The sequence below is a fragment of the Pristis pectinata genome, chromosome 4 (genome assembly GCF_009764475.1).
Source record: "Pristis pectinata isolate sPriPec2 chromosome 4, sPriPec2.1.pri, whole genome shotgun sequence".
Taxonomy (NCBI): Eukaryota; Metazoa; Chordata; class Chondrichthyes; order Rhinopristiformes; family Pristidae; genus Pristis; species Pristis pectinata.
In genome coordinates this window covers 43542122-43558802 of record NC_067408.1, presented here as the reverse complement: position 1 = coordinate 43558802, position 16681 = coordinate 43542122, and positions in this window count along the sequence as shown.

Genomic DNA, 16681 nt, shown 5'->3' with positions numbered 1-16681 from the left:
AGGTCTATCTGGAGGATCGCTCCATATATAAGACTAATGGCTGACTCTTCTATTGTCTCATGAACTCACTGATGCATACACCATGTCCACTGTCTGCTACCATTGCTGTACTATGTAAAGAACCCAGTCCTCTATTTCCAACCACTAATTCATTGTCCTACTGCCTTCTCAAAAGTAACATTCTAAATTTAATATCAAAGTGTTGCTGCTTGTGAAGGTGTTAAATTCTAATGACAGTGTCTGGTATCTAAAGTACATTCAGTCCTTAAACATACATTTACACATAATGTAATTACCACTTTAAACATGGGCTTCCTCTGTGGACTGCAATACCAACTATAAAAGATCCTGTGTTTTTTTTGCCTACTTTACTCCACAGTGTCTCTCTCACTGGAACTGTGTGCCACTGTGCATTCTTAAATCAGTGTTCTCTGGTTATGTCTTTCCTGGAAACTAGAAGCAATTTTGCTTTACTTTTGCAAATCCATTGTATTGCATACTTCCATTATAACTTTCGTTCAACCTTCTCCATGCTAAAGAGAAGTAATCTAGCTTTCTATCTCTCCATGTAACCAAATTCACAGATTCCTGGCATTAGTCTAGTAAATGTCTTCTGTACCTTTCCAAGACTTGGCATCCTTATTATCTTTATCATATCAACACTCAAGCCATCACATCCACTCAATCTTGACCTTCATTCAACATGTGCAATTGTGATATTGGGCACACAATTCCACAATGGCAGTCTTGCTTTACAAATTCATAAACATGGGATGCACTTGAATCATCAGTGTTGCCTTTGTCATCCAAAGTCATTTCCTCGGAAAATGTCACTGTTGATATTGTGTGGACTGCCAAAGTATTGTGTGATGCATTTTTAATAAAATTACCTTCCTAAATAATTGGATTCTGACTGCACTCACCTCTAGGGAAGTGGTAATGAAAACAGTACATATTATCGCAAGTAAGTGGGCAGGATGAGTCATTCGAATAATACCACTCATGTTTGCAGATTAGTTTTTTATGAGTAAAGTTATGCATGCAACTATCTGCCTTAAACTAACTATACTTATTTTTAAAAGCTATTCCACACCATAATTAGATTCCTGAGTATATTAGTAAGGAAGTGAAATCTCATAGATTTGAGCCAAAGGGGAAAAGAGTTAGCCCTTTCAAACAAGTCAAATGTAGTTACTCCCAAAAAATATTAGGGGACTCTATTGGAGCTGCTTTTACTTATTGTTATACTGTTGCTATACAGGATTTTCATTTTGCAAAGTGATGCTGGATCCTATGAAGCACAAGTTTTTGGTCAGCTTGAGGGTTGAGTGCACTTAGCTCAAAAGACAATTTGATAATAATATGTGAAAGAAAGAACAGCAAAACATCACCAAATCAGGAGGGAAAAGGGGATGGTAGTATGATCTGTCACAGCACAGCTCAATCAAGATAAATAATACAGCACTCAAGTACAAATTAAATTTGACTACCAAGGCAGGAGGCACCACAACAACAGGCTGCCCCCTCTAATTTGGGTAAGTAACTCAATCATCTCATTACAAATTAAATTAGCATCTCTCCAAACACGCAAGCACAAATTAAATCAGTTTCTCTACGCAAGTACCTAATGTGTTTTCAGTTTCTTTCCTTCTCCTTCCTGAAAACAGATTGAAAGCAAATCACTGCAGAATAACACACAAAACAGCTCTCCAGCTGTGGCACAGGAAGCAGCCCAGGAAATTTTTCACTGCATCTTTTGTGTAAGTCAAGGTTTCTTTATGAACCTTTATGAAGGTTGCAGATGCCAAATATGGAGTGTAGTTCATAAAGCAGAAGGAAGTTTTAGGCAACAGGCAGATTTTAATGAATTGATTAGATTGGTGGTGAAATATTAAGTGGAGGTGTATGCATTCCATTTGGTGAGACTTGGTGAATAATGGTACATGGAAGGATATGGACAAGTGCAGAGAAATAAAGGGAGAGAATGTAAACATGAAGAGGTAGATAAGGTGGCAAGTAAGCAAGACAGATACTTGCCTTCATTGGCTGAAGCATAGAATTTAGAAGTTGTGGAATTCTAGTTGAGGAGAAATTTACCAGGCTGGGGACTAAAGCTGATATTTTATCAAGCTGCATAAAATTGGAAAAGATCTAGCCAAAGTGGCAAGGAATTACTTCCCCTGGCAGCAAGGTCAAAAGCCAGAGTGCATAAATGAACAAGCTGACAGGGAGTCATAAAGCCATGTAATATATAAATAGGCTCTTTGCCAACTGAGTGTGTATTAACCATCAAGCACCTATCCACGTTAATCCGATCCTGTTCTCCCCACATTCCCATTAACTTACCCCGACTCTACCACTCATCTACACTCCAAGGGCAATTTACAGTAGCCGGTTACCCTAACATCCCACATGGATCTGGAATGAGGGAGGCAAGCAGAGCAGCCAGCAGAAAATCACACAGTCACAGAAAGAACATGCAAAGTGCACACAGACAGTGCAGAAGATCAGGATTGATCCTAGGTCGCTGGGTCTGTGAGCTGCAGCTTTACCACCTGCACCACTGTGTCATATTCAGAGCTGGGGAAATAAATTTCATTCAAAGAGTGAAAGAGCTTTGAACTCAGGGCCTGAAAGGATGGTGGCAACAGATAATAAATCTCCTAGGTGAACATTGAGCATGTTGTAACCTGGATGGCTGCAGGCCAAGAGCTGAAAATTGAGATTTGTTTTATTTTTTGGCAGGTATGGACATAATGTTATGAATGTCCTACTTACTGATGTTACTGTGTTGGACAGTCAATCCAACTAGAACATCTTTCAGACTTTCGGAGAAAGCTTGACTTCAAATAATGTGGCTCTGCAACAAGAAACAACATTTAAAAGGGTTTGTAGACTTTGTAATCCAATGTGAGAAGACAGATCTCAGCCCTCAAAGGGAAGGTTTGTTACATGGCAAAGTCAAGAAGCTTGGAGGAAATTGCTGCACCACGTGAATTCATGAAAAAGAGGAATGGTATCTCCTTCACTGGGTAGTATCTACCTCAATCCCTCTTCAGGATACTGAAAGATAGCATGCAAATTAAACTAACAAAGTGTTGAATTTACTTACTGAAAGCTAGGATGAAATTGCACTGTGTACTTGCCGCGCAGAGGCAGACAACTTTCTACATAACCTTCTATTGTTGCAGAAAGCAGTTAGTCACATGGTGCAACCCTTAAAGTGGCACATAATCAAAATGGCAAGTGCTATACATGTTGCTTCACCCCTTCAATAATGAAAATCAAAAAGGGAAAAAAGATCCAACCTAATTGCTCCATCTCTGTTTGTTTTACTTTGGAGCAATGTTTTCCATATACACTGGTCGACAAATTGTCCGTTAATATCTGATCCTAATTAGTTGCAATTCTTCCAGGGCCTATTGTTGAGCTGTCGTGTTCTTGCACTGGAGCGGTCATGATTCATCTTCCAGTATCTCCACATCTGCCTCCAGCAAGCAAGCCTCCTTTGTGGTCAATCTGAAATGGTGCCTATTCTGCCTCTTTCACTGTTTTTCTTTCTCCAAAACCAATATGTCACCTTTTAAAGCTCTTACTCTGTGTGCAGCATCCAACTGAGGTTCCTCTGATAGTGTGTCAATTATAAATTCTTCTCTAATGGTATCTACCAAATGGTATGTTGAAACATTTAAACATAAGCTCCCTTTTTCCATGATGGAAAACAAAATGGAGGATCTCAGCAGGCCAGGCAGCATCCGTGGAGAAAAGCAGGTGGTCAATGTTTCGGGTCAGGACCCTGCTTCAAGACTTTTTTCAAGCTTGATATGCCAGAAGCTATTCTTTGTATGTAGCACACTAAAAAATTTTCTCTGCTCAGGTTGTTAAAACATCTTCCATTGTCTTCTCTAATCAGGTTGTTAGAACATCTTCCATTGGCTCTATGTCAGAACTCCATTTAGGTTTCTAACATCTAGGTAAAATTTTATCTTTCTCAGATTGAAATGTCACTAATTGCCTTTGCACTAACATTTTGGTTCAGAGACACATTGTGGGTGCTCCTTCCACATAATTGGCCTCTTAGCACCAGATAAGTTATTTTCAAGTGGTATTCTGAATCTAGACCCTGTCTCTGTCCTGTTTGTCCACTCCATTTGCTTGTCAATGTCATTTTCATTGTGCACTGTTTGTGGAAATGATTTCCAAACCACATTATGCTAAACTTTCCCCAGGCATAGGGCATTTCTTTTACAGCCGCCCATGAAACGCCCATGTGCTTGCAACATGTGGGCTGCTTCAGCAGTACGTTCCCTTTTCAGCCTTTTGTCTCACGCTTCATTGAACTTAATTCCTGCTCTTGACCACACAATCTTTCTTCCTTGGTTAGCTCCTCAGCTTTGGTTGTCTGTCTGTGCTTTTCAATAGTTAAATCTGTCTCACTGGACTCCTGGAATCCACAAGCAATCTGATCTCTGATGAGCAAAACCTTAAAATACCTGAAACTTCAAATGTCTGCTAACAATCTTAGCTCCATTAAGAATACATCAAAGGATTATTTCTCTTTGTGGTTGAATATAAAGTACTGGAGTGAACAAATTAATATATGTTTCTTTAATATATCTAACACATTCTCCAGGGCTTGAAGGTTTGGTACAATTCCCTCATGTTGTGACCAATTTTATCTTTCTCAGATTGAAATGTCACTAGTTGCCCTTGCACTAACATTTTGGACTAACATACCTATGCCTGGGGAAAGTTTAGCATAATGTGGTTTGGAAATCATTTCCACAAACAGTGCACAATGAAAATGACATTGAAAAGCAAATGGAGTGGACAAACAGGACAGAGACAGGGTCTAGATTCAGAATACCACTTGAAAATAACTTATCTGGTGCTAAAAAGAGGCCAATTATGAGATACAATAACATCTTTACTTTATTCTGCTTTGGCATCTCTCTGATTGAGCAACTCAGGCATCTATATTTATTCCATTGTGTATGATCTCAATTGAATCACAGAGCTCGCTGTCTCTCTACACAGTATTATGTTAGTTGGGAGAGATCAGGCCTGGCATTCAGTATTCTGAATCAGGCATGATGTTGAAATGTCATAGTTTCATCAACCAGTGCTTCTGACACCATGTCTCAGTATCTTCTTCAATCCCTCTTTAAGATCCAAAGGACAGACAGTGAACTGAACTCCCAGTTTAATTGTCTATGACACTGAATAATATGTTTATATATTTTATGTTTCATGATATTGTTTTTGTTTGTGGTTCTTTGAGTATTCAGTAAAACTGTTTGCTTTCTTTATCAAATGAACAAAGGGCCTATCTAGTTTTCATCTTCATTACTTTTACAGCCACAAATGAACACTTATGATACAATCCTGTCATCAAACAGCAGAGACAAGAGTAATTGGAATTAATAGAAATGGCTTTAAAGTTTGTGCCTGGAGACAATGTTTTTCATTAGTTCTTTTTACCATTTTAGTGCATAATCGTAAGGATTACTAGCAGCAAAACAATTATCCCAAACACCCACAAGTGTATCATTATGTAAGTTTAACTTCCCAAATCTTCACAGTGGTTGGAAGACATTGAACTAACACAGAGGAAGTTTCTCCAGTAATACTCTAGCTGGTTAGACTGAGAATACACAAATCTATTAGAATTATAGAATGTAAAATCCAGCTTTGGTCAGGATGCAAAATGGTTGTTGGTGGACACACAGCCCTTTGTACATATTCCCTGATATTCCTTTCCATTGATGACAAAACTCAGGAAGTATGTGCAATGAATGGCTGATTCTTTGCAACCTTGTCTATGCCCTGCCAAAGTGCATTTTCATTCCTTTATTGCTTACGATCATGGAGTCGAAGGATGATATCGCAGAGGAGGCAATTTAAACCATTGCACATGCTAACTCTTTGAAAGAGCTGTCCAAGTAATTTCACAAAGGAAATTGTGCATTCCTTGTTTGTTACATGCTCAGAGGGATTGAAGTTGGCCAGGTCGTTGTGCATACATATGAAGAGAGAGAACAAGAGCAGAAGAAAGATGAGAGAAATTCATTGAAGGGCAATTTATTAATATTCTAACGAAGGAACTTCTGACAAATACAAAATAAGCATAGCATATAAAGTACTCTGTAATAACCAGAGGGTACACTTAGTGATATCACTTTAATGTAACAGTCCAATTTGAATGAAAAACACTTGTCAAAGAATTGGAACTACAATTTTTAAGCCTTATCGCTAATCCTATTCCCTTTGAGTTTCCTATTAAAATTGTAGGACCAAGGCACTTCCTTCAATAAATAGAATCAATTAGTGAAGAAAGAAAAATCAATAGATTTCTCTCAATGACTGAATCGGCTCAACAGAGGTGGAGCCAAAGTTTTCATGGGGAGCTTAGCTATGCTGTAGGGAAAAATTTAAGCTAATTTGGCAGGGGGATGTGCACAGAAAGGTAACACTGAAGAGGAGAGGAGAAAAAATGTGCAAAAAGGAATTGTGAGCGATAGTTTGCACCAAAATAAAAACAAAACACAAAAAAAAGGAAGGACCAGACTAAAAGAGAGAGAGAGAGAGAGAGAGAGAGAGAGAGAGAGAGAACGAGTACAAGAGGGTATAACGTAGGCTTAGAGTGCATAGGTGTAAATGAGGTTCATGAGGTTCACAGGGGCCCTATCCACAAACCTCTGAACATCTTTAGATTCAAGGATGGTGCCTGAGGATGGGAAATTTGGGAATGTTACTCACTTATTCAAAATAGGTGTGGGGATAAACCCACTAAACTGATCAGTCAGTTTGGTCTCTGAAATGAGGAACATTCTGGAGTACTAATCGGAGATAGAATTGGCAGTCACTTGAACAAGTATACATTGGTTAGAGAAAACTAGCATGGATTTGTTAAAGGCAAATCATATCTACCTCCTTTGATGAATGAACAGAGAGGCTCGACATGGTATATATGGACTTCCAGACAATGTTTGATAAAGTGATATGATTGCTATCAAGATTGAAGCCCATGGAATAAAAGGAACTGTGGGACCAAGGAGAGGAAGTTGGGTGAGTAACAGAAAACAGAAGGTCATGGAGAAAGGTTGTTTTTTGGATGGGAGGGAAGTGTACAGAGGAGATTCCCAACAGTCAATACAGGCACCACTACTTTTATTGACATAAAAGGATGATTTGGCACTACTTCCAAATCTGCACAAAACTCAGTGAAAGAAGATATAGATGACAGCTGTTGGCAGTAGGTCAGTGGAATGGGCGAAGAAATATGAAAAATTATTTTGCTTAAATGAATGAGAAGAAGTGATATAAGCTAAGGTGCAATATTCTAAAAGGGTACAAGAGCATTAAAAAAATCTGGTTGTATATTTAAATAGGTTATTGAAAGTGGTTAAAAATGTACATAAGACCCTGGGCTTATAAATAGAGGCATAGAGTACTAAAGCTAGGAAGTCTTGATGAAACTTTGTCAGACACTGGTTTGGCCACAGCTAGAGTGTTGTGTTCGGTTCTGAGCATCACACTTTAGAAAAGATGTGAAGGCTTTAGACAATATCCAGAAGAGATTTACTAAAATGATCCAGAGTTGAGAGATTTTAGTTACATGCATTGATTGGAGAAACTGTGGTCATTCTCATGGAGCAGAAGAAACTCAAGGCGATCAGATAGAGGTATTTAAACTCATGAAGGGTATAGACATAGTAGTGAGGGAGAGCTACCGATGGTGCAAGAGTCAAGAACCAAGGAGGATAGAATGAAAGACCATAAATGACACGTGGATAAACAGTTTTACACAATAAATGGTTAGGGTCTGGAATACATCACCAAGGCTTGCAGGGGAGGCAGATTCAATTGCAGCATTTTGAAGGAGATGGTTAATATCTAAAAGGAGAACATTTGCAGAGCTATGGGAAATGGCTAAGGGACTGGGACCAGCTGGGCTGCATTTCCATCAGATCAGTACAGAGTTGTCAGGTTGAGAAGCCTCCATGCATATTGTAACTTTTCTGTGATTTTGTGATTTCAGTCAATTCTCATAATTAAAAAGACCCTTTTATCCTCATGGATCCATTTGTTTATTCAATAATAGTGCCAAGGCTTACTTTATTAAAACACCTCAGCAATAAATTGTCTGACCCTTTTGTTGTATGTGGATTCCAGGTGAAGAAAGGTTGTGATGTTATGAGTGATTAAGCACTTTGCTCCCATTTAGATAAATTAATGAAAATGACATTAGTTTAATTAAAGAACGAACTGCACTCTGACAGATGATACTGATATCCTGTGGTGCAGCTTGGAAAAAGGCCAACACAAAGATGGTCAGGCCTACAGTGACCTTAATTAGAACTAACATCACTGTGCTAGCTGTGTCAACTGGCTACAGGTCTCTTAGTAAAATCTAACCCTATCTCAGTAAGAAACAACCTCTCTTTTCTAATCATGTTTTATAAATAGTAGGTTTCTAGGCTTATAAGCTCTGTTGGGTGGTAAAGCCAAATATTCTCATGCCCATGGATTTCAGAACATTTTACAGTAATAATAGTGTTCGTAAAGTATGTAAAGCCAATGACAGCTATTAACTAAAGAACAGTGTCTTCCAAAATTTCTATTGAACAGCATAGGAGGTCCATAAAAAAATTTCTGTAAGTGCTTCCCTTCCAACCTGTGCCACACATTGCCCTTGGGTGGTACTAGGAACGGGTGGTAGAAATGCTAATAGAGGCAAGAATTGTGACAAAGTCTCAAATGTGCAAAGTTCCTGCTGGATCAAGACCTTCTTGTCAAATAAGGACAGGTGTGAATTCTGTGCTAAATTAGTACTTTTAATCCACACTATGCTTTGTCCTAGTTATCTCCACCACAGCACACGCCCACACCAACCTGTCCCAACAACATACTCCAATTACCGCCAGCCTGTACAATTGCAAATGCAAAAGGCAACTTCACTATATCTAAGGCATTCATAAATAATACACATTATGACAAAGTGAGTGGTACCAGTTTCAACTAATCAATGCTCACAGGAAAAAGGGAAGAACTGGTGCAAGGATAAACAGATAAGAAGCAATTTTAAATTGCCATGGTAAAAGCTCAGTTTCCAAGTTTTGACTTGCATAGCTGACTATCCAATCTACATAAATACATCACATAATATTATGTACTTATACTAGCTGTGTGATTGCCACTATTGTCTTGCAATACATGATTAAATCTCTCTCCGAGTTGAGCAGGGATGTAGCAAACATAAACTCATCTGTCTTCTGCAGGAGCAAAGACATGCAAGTAACATCTCTTCACACACCTCCTCATTGTGAGCTCTTGCTCATATTGTCATATATCTGACTTCAAGGAGAGGAGGGAAATCAACAAGGACCAGGAACTGATTCAGGGCCCAATAGCTGGGTATGATCCAGGTTTGGAGATTGGAATAATAGTAGTGTGGTCTGGGTGCAGGCAGATCACTTCACCATTGTCTACTCAATCCCCTGAGAGATCACCTGATTTGTATGCTAAGGACATTGATATTTTCACTCACAACTCACTTCCCAATGCAGCTCCTCGGGCGGCATGCTCACCCATGGTCCACAGTCAATCATATTGGCATGGCAACATTCTGAAGTTGGCTACCTAGTGCCATCAAAGATGTCTGTGCAGGCTCAAAGTGGAAAGGATCAACTTCCTAGCAGCCAAACACAGAGGGGAGGTTGTAATATAGTCAAGTCAATTTTTTTGTCATGAGCGCAAGTTGTGTGAGGTGCAGGTACAATGAAAAATTTGCTTGCAGCAGCATCACCGGCACATAGGTTCAGAATATGAATTCTACATAAATTATACAAGACAGTGAAGCGAAAAAAAAGTGTACAAAATAAGACATTAGTGCAAAATGAAAACAGAGACAAGTCCATGGTAGTGCAACAGGTGGTTCGTAGTGTTCTGTTGTTGAGGTAGGATTAGGGTTGGGCAAGAACCTTTTGGTTTTAGGAAAGTAGCTTTTCCTGAACCTAATGGTATGGGGTTTCAGGCTTCTGTACCTCCTGCCTGATGGTAGCAGTGAGAAGAGGACATGACCAAGATGGTGGGGCTCCTTGATGATAGATGCCTCCTTCTTGAGGCAGTGCCTCCTGTAGATGCTGTCAATGGTGGAGAGGGCTGTGCCCATAATGGACCGGGCTATGTCCACTTCTCTTTGCAACCTCTTGCGTTCCTATGCATTGGAATTGCCATACCAGACCATGATCCAACCAGTCAGGATGCTTTCAACAGTGCATCTGCTGAAATTCATTAGAGTATTTGTTGATATGCCAAACCTCCTCAAGCTGGTAAGGAAGTAGATCTTCATGACTGCATCTATCTGCTGGGCCCAGGACAGGTCATCCGAGATGACATCACCCAGGAATTTAAAGCTGCTTACTCTCTCCACCTCTGGCCCACCAATAAGAACTGGCATGTGGTCTCTAGGCTTTCTGAAGTCACACTCAATGTCAACAAAAGGTTTTGCTGATGTTGAGCGTGAGGTTGATATTGCAGCACCGCTCAACCAGATGTTCTACGTCACTCCTGTACGCTGACTCATCACCACCCAGCATCAGGTTGCCAAATGGGAAGGGCAATAGGCTATGTTACTTGGGAGACAAGTGTTAGGATTTTCAATCTATGCATTTTTTGACTTTGCTAACAATGTCCAAATATGTTTTCGTTTAGGGCAAATAACACGCATCACTGTACAGAGATAAGTCACACTGGTGTTGCAGGTGTTTGCATTGCTGTTTCTCCTGAGATGTCTTATTGAGAAAGCTCACTAATGTCATACATTTTATGCCAACATTCTTGATTAAAACATTGATTGTCTTCTAAATATTGATTAATACTTTTTCATTAAAAATAATGGCTTCACTGCAGCAGAACATATAATTTTGAAATAGTGCCATAGCGGCTATCTTATTCAATAATTGTGTGTGATCTCCAGTGTAAAATCGATTACTGTCTCAGGATTTTTCTGCTTTGTCTGTTGTGCAATGCTTACCATAGCAACCTCTGAGGTGAGGACTTCTAGGAGAAAAAACATGAGCAATGTCTCATGGTGTAATGAAACATCTACTCAATGTTGCCCTTTCTCTGGGAGCCATCAAAGTGGCAGGAAAGTACAAAATGTTAATTGAAGTGATTGCAAATGCAGGAAAGCATGTCACAACATTGATTCAACCAATATTTAGATCTGCATAGTGTGACTGTTAGGAAGAAACTGTATTTTCTGCAGAGTTCATAGTTTAAGCAAGATCAGGGAATGACACTCGTCAGGGAATGCAGAGATGTTTCAGGGATTCATACACTGATGCGTTTTAATCAGTACAGGTATACCTACACACCAGATGTGAGAGAATTTTATTGTTTATCTAACTTCTCCCTGCACATTATTGGTAAACTCTGTCAGTATTCATGATTGTGCTGTGAGGAGTCCATTTGGTTTCCTCTAGAAGCTGTGATTTAGCAGGCTTTTTATGAAAAGCCAAAGAATAGAGGGTAATTATGGGATTGACCTTAGTTGGATCTAGACCAGCACTGCAGTCCCAGGAGTGAACAAGGATGATTTACATTCCAACTAAGTGGGCTAATTTTTCAATAAATCTCCAAAAGAAAAATGAGAAATGACATGACTGATGCATGTCATGCTTAGCGTACAATTGCGACACACACTGGGTAAAGCCCAGACAAGTTTCTGGAGTCATGTGAAACAACCCAGAAATTGCTGTTATTGTGCCTCACTCCAAGCCAAATGCATTTTCAATCAAATGACACTATGCAGTCAATTATGTGGGCCATTAGTTTTAAAATTGGAAATAGAAAATTTTGAAGACTGTTTAATTGCAGGAAAAAACTTCAAAGTTTTCTATTTCTAAAGCAGAGATCACTTTATCATAATAATACCATTTATTCCAAGGGGATGCTATGGTCAACTAAGTAAACTGATCTGAATTATGATAAATTAACTGCTAATTTTACAAATGCCTCTAGTATACATAAGTTATTGATCTGTCCATTTACTAATGGGATATTCCCTCTGCTCTGCCTTTTAATATCATCAATCCAAGTGAGTTTACAGGAAGAAATACCAAAGAAATATTTGCCTGTGTGCTTTCTCGATCCATCTGCTGTTACCCTTTACCACCTCAATAATAGAGAAATAATGGCATGTTTTGTAAGCTGCAGTAAGGATCAAAGTATTCACACCCTCTGTTGTGATTAGAAATCTACACATCCAAATACCATTCTCAAATCCCTTAAGCATTTAATCTGTGTCATTCCACTGGCCATCTGTTCTGTATCATACCAAACCTCTGCTTAGTTTAAAGGAATTGACACTACAATAATGTGCCTATATTTCAGGTCTTAACCTTTGCACGAACCTTAAGGGAGTTTTCCTTCAATAAATAGACTGAGAAACTCAGCACTGAGAAGGGTAATTGAGCCTTGGGGGTTTATAGAATAGCTAAAACTTGCAAAAACCACAATAATAATTCAGGAATCATATGTGGTATTATATATATTGACAAAGCAGAAGGTAAGCTTCATAAGCACTGCTCAGCAGGTGTTTAATTGACAATGCATTCAAAATGTTGGACAGTGCATCAGTGGTGCAATATTGTAAAGCTGATACAGCAATGTATCATTTCATGGAAGTGAAATGTGCTGGTTAACGAAAGCTCTGGCTACAGTTTGAAAACTGCTGGCAGAACACAAGGAGAATCAAGCACGAGTGCAGCTTATAACTCACAGGTCTGTGACTCTCCCACTTCATTCTGTCTTCAGTTTTCATACAGTTCACTTAAAACCTGTGAGCATCAGATAAATCATGTGTTGAAAAGCTTGGGGAAAGCTAGAACCATCAGCACTGTGGAGCTTTTGTGAATAAATGATCAGAACTCATATTCTACATTATTATTTAGACCTTTTAATGCACACCAATATACCTAAGGAAATTCAGGAAGATGCAAACTGAATTATCATTATATGGTTAAAGAACAAGAAACCATTCAAGAATAAACTGACATACATTTCAGAATTAAAAGAATATATTGGTGTAATGATAGAATATTTTATCCACAGTCTTTGTGGATGGTTTATGTGGTAGATATATAAAGGTCTGTAATTGAACAGAATTTTATATTTACCTGTTGATTTCAGAGCACAGCTTTTTCAGTTAAGAACTTGGAGTTTGTGGTTAGTGCCCTTACTTTCAAAGCAATGTGAGGAGATAGCAAAAATGTCTTTGTATACTTTCAGAGCTCTGATATGCAGGGCTTCCATATTACATTAGAACTATGGTCTTGATTTGACAGATGTTCTGAAAACATCCAAGTCTAAAAACTTAGCTTCAAATTGATTTGCACTTTAAGTGTCAATGATATGGAACCTTTTCCCAGACAATGTTTCAAATTGATTTTAGTTTGTTGAAGTTACATTAGGATTCTTACATCATTGTAGATCATAATGTAGGAAGGAAAAATATACAGTCATATCACAGAATAACAGAACTTTTTGAATAAAAGGTCTTTTATCTCCAAGAAGGGTAAATGAGGTGCAGGTAATATTTTGAAAAAGAATCATAAAGACTGACACTCAAGGACATGCTGTAAACTTGAATTATTTGGATTGTGTATATTTTGGTAGTTTCTCAGATGCAGAATGGGATGACAGGGACAAATCCATAATTCATTATGGATAACATTTTCATTGATTTTAAGGACAAAGCATTCAATGCACAAATGCTGAGACATTTGACAAAACTTACTGATTGCCTCAATTATTAATCATTCACTAAATTGTCCTTTATATCAGCTGAATTATGATCTTTGAAGACAGCTGTGGTATAAAATAATGATGCAATAAGATTGGCCTGGAAGAAAATAGGAGACATTTTTTAATACTAGATTTTGCATGTTTTAAATATTTCCTTCTATTTGTTTCATCCTCTAACAAAATATTGGATTCATGTCCTCAACAAGTTATTTAAGGACTGCTAAAAGAAAAAAAAAATCAAACTCTTCTCAATGCCGGCTGGTTTCACTTTATATGGGCATTTCATTTGTACATTGCTAGAAGTACAGACAGTATCCAGGCTTCCAAAGTATCTTGTGGCCTATTAATAAAGTGCCTCAGCTCCTAGATAGCCATGAAGTTGGATTCCATATAGTACTACCACAAAGGTATGGAATTGTTGGAACATATTTCTGCAATAGAATTATTACCATTTCACTGAAACTAATATTTAATTGATTTGCTAAAATATAATTCCCTTGGTCAGCTCAACTTCCTCTTTCCTACCACAGAGTGCTGCATGCTTCTGCCTTGGACTAGCTATTTTTGTAATCAGTGAGGCTTCCCACAGACTAAAATGCCACAACTCATCAGTAAAATTAGCTAAAAATGTCAATATAAAAACAAAACTGAAAATTCAAGCAAAAAATTAATCCCTTCACAAATTTGCAGATTAATTGTTATACTATGCTGCTGTGAAAATATTAAGTACCCACCACATTTTAAAAGACATGGGACAAAAGACTAAACAATCATCTCCTCTCAGATTTTTCACTTTGTGATTCTGTTTCACTTTGTGATTCTGTTGCCAATGAAAATAAAATTAGAAATCAGACTCTTTCAAAACATTTCACAAAAGCTTGATAATCAACCATTTTTTCAGCAATAAAAGGTCACAGCAGAGTCAAAACAAATGAAGAACTTGTTCTAATTAATCTGCTTAAATCACTAGTAGATATAACAATTGGTCCTCAGTGGCAGAAAACATAGGCTGTAACATGAGGTTGTTTAATCTTGCTGCTTCTAACACTATTGCTTGTAATTGATTTGTTTGGAAACAACCATTAAATTGCTGCAACAGTCATCTAGAGAAATTAAGAAAAAACACAAGCAAGGCAATTACTAGTAAAAAAAAACTGAAAAAAGACCATATTGGTGCTGTTTACTCCACTCCTATGGAACTTGAAAATGTTATTACTTCTGCTGCTGGCTCTCACCTTTATGTGATCCATCTCTGACTCTTCCCTTCCCTTTCTGGATGATTCTGTCTTTGTCTCAGGGGATAGATTAGTAACAAATATCCACTACAAGCTCACAGATACCCAGAGCTGTCTCAACAATTCTTCCTTACACCATACCTCCTATAAAGACTCCTATTCTCCATATTTTTATGTCACTGTTTTTTACTCTGATGATGAGATTATGCACAACAGTGTCTCTGGAATATCGTCCTTTTTCCTTAATCGTGGCTTCTTTTTTATTATAGGTGACTGAGCCTTTGATTGTGTCTGATATATTTCCTGCACCTCTGCTTTCATACATTCTCCTTCCAGTCAGAGCAACAGTACATTTCCCCAGTCCCCATTTCCTTGCCACCAGCCTTCAATGGTAAACTCTTCAGAATTTCCAGCATCTTCCATGAGATTCCATGGCCAGACACATCTTCCACTCTCTTTTTAGCATTCTCAATGGAGCATAACTTCACCTCCTCCCTGATTTACTTCTCTATCTCCAAAGTACTTCAGAGGAAATGCTGCACTAAAGATGACAATGTTAGTTTCAGCACAGCTTTATACAGGGAAATTTAACAATGCGAGTCTGTGAATCTCATTAGTTAAGTTCTCATTCTTTATTCAATTTTCACAAACTGCCTTGGGGTGACCCACAACATCATATAATGTCAAAAATATGGCATGGAACGATCTCTGGAACCCATAGTATGTGCATGGGTTGGGCCCTACACACACCAAGCATGGACCCCTCTGAGCAGCACAAGATTTAATGCATCTCTTCAAGTGTCAAACCAGGTCTTTTAAAACCCACATATTGGAACAGTAGGTTGGAGATCTTTGTATCTGCCCCAGAAAATGATTATACCAAACCAACATCAGTAAATATTGTTAGCTGGTTCACTTATCTGTGTTTTGTGTAATTTGATGCACAAATAGATAATAAAGTACTTTCTGTGATAATCCCATATTGTGGGGGCACTTCAAGATTCTTGTTGTAATCCTGTTGTCTAGTGGATGAGTGGTCCAAAGTAAAAGTGGCTTCTCACACAGAGTAGCAAATATTTCAACTTGCTGACTCATGAATATTTTACCCAGCGCTTGAATACATTGAATGATGAGTCCCTCATCAGAAAAAAGTGGTGGCATGTGGACAGCTGAAAAATTATCTGGAACCAGTATGGGATTGAGTTCAAAGCAACCTGTTCCAGGTGGTTGAACCGATGCAGATCCCATCATTCCTTGTGGGTTTTTAATTGCTACCATCCCTACACTTTAAATTCATGTTTATAAAGGTAAATCAATGCAGCTCGAAGGGACCCGTGTTAATTTTGTACAAGGCCCAACCCATGCACATACACCTGGTCCCAGAAATTGTTCCACACCATATTTTTGGCATTGAGTGACATTGTGGTTCACTCTGTCTATTTGTGAAAGTCGAATAAAAATTGAAAACTTTAATAGCGAGGTTCAGAGAACAGCGTTAACAGGTTTCCTTGTGTAATGCCATGCTGAAACTAACATTGTTGGCTTCAGTGCATCGTTCCCTATTAATAATGTTGCAAGTTCTCTCAGTTCTCAGCATGTAACACAACTTTTGCGATCTTTACAGCCAGCCCTTA